Source organism: Teleopsis dalmanni, chromosome 1 (assembly GCF_002237135.1).
Source record: "Teleopsis dalmanni isolate 2A chromosome 1, ASM223713v2, whole genome shotgun sequence".
In the NCBI taxonomy this organism is placed as follows: domain Eukaryota; kingdom Metazoa; phylum Arthropoda; class Insecta; order Diptera; family Diopsidae; genus Teleopsis; species Teleopsis dalmanni.
The window spans coordinates 163,147,818-163,151,218 of NC_051846.1; the positions used below are offsets into that span (position 1 = coordinate 163,147,818).

The window sequence follows — 3,401 nt, forward strand, 5'->3', positions numbered from 1 at the left end:
TACATTCATACAAAAATAATTACTCTTTATATCTACGTACCAAAAAAAACACACCAAAATTATAGTAGGGATACGAAATTGACAAATGTGACATGACACTCTCTCTAATATACCATTTGGTGATGACCAACATAAGAACAAAAAACATAAAAAACATACCGTGACCATTCATCAAATAAGCATAGCTCTTACTAATTTACTTACTTATTTGACTTTAACATATATCAAAATAAAAAACTGTTTAGAAATACATACGCTACAAAGCAAATTTATATTTATATTATATATATAAAAAATTAAAAATAAATAATTCTTTTAGACACACTAAGAAACATAATTTCTACTATTTCTTTTTTCATTACAGTTAGTTAAAACTAAAATCAAAACTTAACTTTATTTGATGAGATTAAATAAATAAATTATTAAAATAAAACTATAAAGTGTTTATTTTAAGATAATTTCAATTACCTTATAATAAATTTAGTTATATAACACTTTTTCATAGTTGATTGGTTGCAACAGAAATATTTCCGTTGACCAAAATTAGCGATTTGTCGCCGTTTTCCTAACACATTTCCCGCAAGAAACCTTAAGAGATAAAAAGATTCTAACCCATCTCGATTAATTTCAATAATTTAACAGATTTTTCAGCCCTTACATTGAAATAGTCTAAGATACCATCTATAAAATACTTTTCTGAAAACCTTTTTTCTCTGGAGACCAGACCTGAACCTTAACAGTGAAAATGTTTAATTGCCTCTTTTTTCGTAGGTTCCTATAAACCTGTGTCCAGAGAGAACTATAGTAAGACTTGCAGTACTTACGAGTTCCTTTTTATGAATTTCCAAGATTTGGTAAGCTAAGTGTCTTTAATTTATTATTGGCAAGCTAAATAAAATTGAAGTAAGTACTTCTTTAAACGGTCACCGGAGAAATAAAAGTCGGAACCCCAAGGGTGACAGATAGGAGAGTGCTAATACCGACCAAATCGATTTTCATTCCCTTCAATGATCTTATTTACAGGAAATCAGATAAGAATATTACCTGCTAGCTGATTTAGTTCGTCAATTGCCACTATACATTATTTTATCGGGAAACCAGATAATAGTAATGTTACCTAGCCGGTTTAATTCGTCAATTGCCTCTCTATATTCTTTAAGTAGCTTTAATTTTTGGATGAAGAATTGAATAGTGTGATTTTCAATGAAAATAGTAACACTACATATGTCTTTAACGTGGCTTACAATTAGCGGACATACCACCCTAATAGCTGTAACTTCAGCTTGAAGATACGTAACTGATTAGGTAGCCTAAGAGAGTAGTTTATATCCTAAGGCAGCCCGAAAATTTTTGCTTCTCTCCAGCAGTCCATTTTTGCGCCATCTGTCAAAATTGATACCTCACAGTTTGCCTCTTTTCCATTCGTTCCTTGACGAAAATATTGTTGGAAAATTTCTTTTAAATCAAAAAATGGAAAGTCAGCTAATTTCATGTCATCATATACGGACAGTTTGGATCTGTTCTTAGAATCCAGTTATGTTCATACATTAATAAAATAATATAACTGTATTTTATAATTTTTTAAAGTCATTGTGCCTCATCTACTACATTATAACCTAATAAATTAAGAATGCAAGTATTTTATTATTCTTAAATACTTCTCGTCAAATTCATAATATTCATAATAATTTTTCTAAAATATTTTTTGCCTAAACGGAATTTAATTTTAAATTAAAGAATTTGTGTTTTAATAAAATTGTAATTAATTTGGGCCATCCATCCTTCACACCACTAAAAATGGAAATTAAATAAAAAATTGAGTATTCTCCTCTTCTTTGGTTTATGAAATGGATGATCTACTTAAACAAAAGCTATATTGAATTAAGATAATGAGTTATTTAGTTGCATTCATTGAAGTATGGTTTGAAGCTTAGCTTAATGCATTAGTAAAAAAAACCTCAGTGTAGTAACTTTAGCAAGTCATTCATAATTCATTCATAATTACAAATTTTAAAACCTTTTTTATAGCACCTAAAAATAAATTCCATGTAAAATAATTTGTATTAATTAGAAAAAAAGGGGAGTATTTTAATTACTTTCTCAATAACTTTAACTTTGGTATTTATGAACTCAAACTGATTAATTTTAGTTTCATTAAATTCTGCCTTTATTTATTAGGTCTTTTTTATGCGTTATTTCTGTAAGGCAAGTAAACTTCACCATTACACAGAAGTTACGACCGTACATAAAAACTAAATTAAATATAGAAAGACTAAATACAACACCCTGTACAATTAAGGACAGTTCCATTCGACGGATTCAGACACCCACCATTTTGCTAATAGTGTGTAGGATTTTATGAATTTGCAGATTTTTACGCACCTCAAAGGCCTTCATGCGATAGCTTATTTGTGCTAAGCAGTTTGAGTTTTACGTATACGCTTTGTTCATTTCATTCGTTTGTGTTCGTGTCGTTGTTCGTGCATAATTTAGTTGGCATTAAATGCAGCTACATTAACAGTAAAAGGACAACACTCAAAAACTAAGTCCATCCACTACAAACAAAAGCAACGTTGCTCATAACCAAAATCAGTCAACTCGTGCTTGTGCTTGTGCTTGTGCTTATGCTTGGGCTCGTTTTTATATGCAACCAACGCTAACGGCCAACAGCCAACAGCTAACAGCTAAGAACTAACAGACAACGAGCAGTAGCAGCAACCATCAACACAGGCACCTACAGCAATAAAAACAACAAAAACAATGACAAAAAGAATTTAGCGTATAAACGCAGCATAGCATCATAAAAATGTCATCATGATGACAATAATGAGGCGGAGAACACATATAAACACATATAATATATACTAATAAGCGAACACACCAATATACATACAAAATTGTTGTCCAATGTATGAGAGTTTGAGTGTCTGATACTCTGTTAGTTTGCACGTAGAGAATAGCAAAAATTTTACGATGCAAATCTAACAATCACAGCAGAAACAACAACAATAAAATAATACAAAAAAAAACAAAAAAACAAAAAAAACAAAGAAAGAATTAATGAAAAACTTTGCATATTAAATGCTTCCCCAAACGGTGTAAAAGCATAGAGTTGTTGTTGTTGTTATTGTTGTCGCTTATATTATACGTGAATATAATAAAATGACATACACACATATGCATACAATATTTTGTAAATAGCACTAGAATTCTGATTTAACTCGATTTTTCTTCATATAGACACACATGACCACAAAAAAACTCGATTATGATTTCTTACTCCTGCACAGATTATTGTCAAGGAAATATGTTAACTTTAGCACAATTTTTAAAGAATAAAGTTTTTTAGACAAAATTCATAATTTCAGGAAACTGAAATTTAAAATTGAAATTATTAAAGT

General features: G+C 29.7%; 1 protein-coding gene across 1 annotated transcript in view; it reads right to left on the minus strand.

The window, feature by feature from the left end:
• LOC119666609 (odorant receptor 7a-like) overlaps nucleotides 1-3,401 on the minus strand; it is a 14,298-nt gene that overhangs the window by 4,204 nt on the left and 6,693 nt on the right. The gene's annotated exons all lie outside the window — the stretch shown is intronic.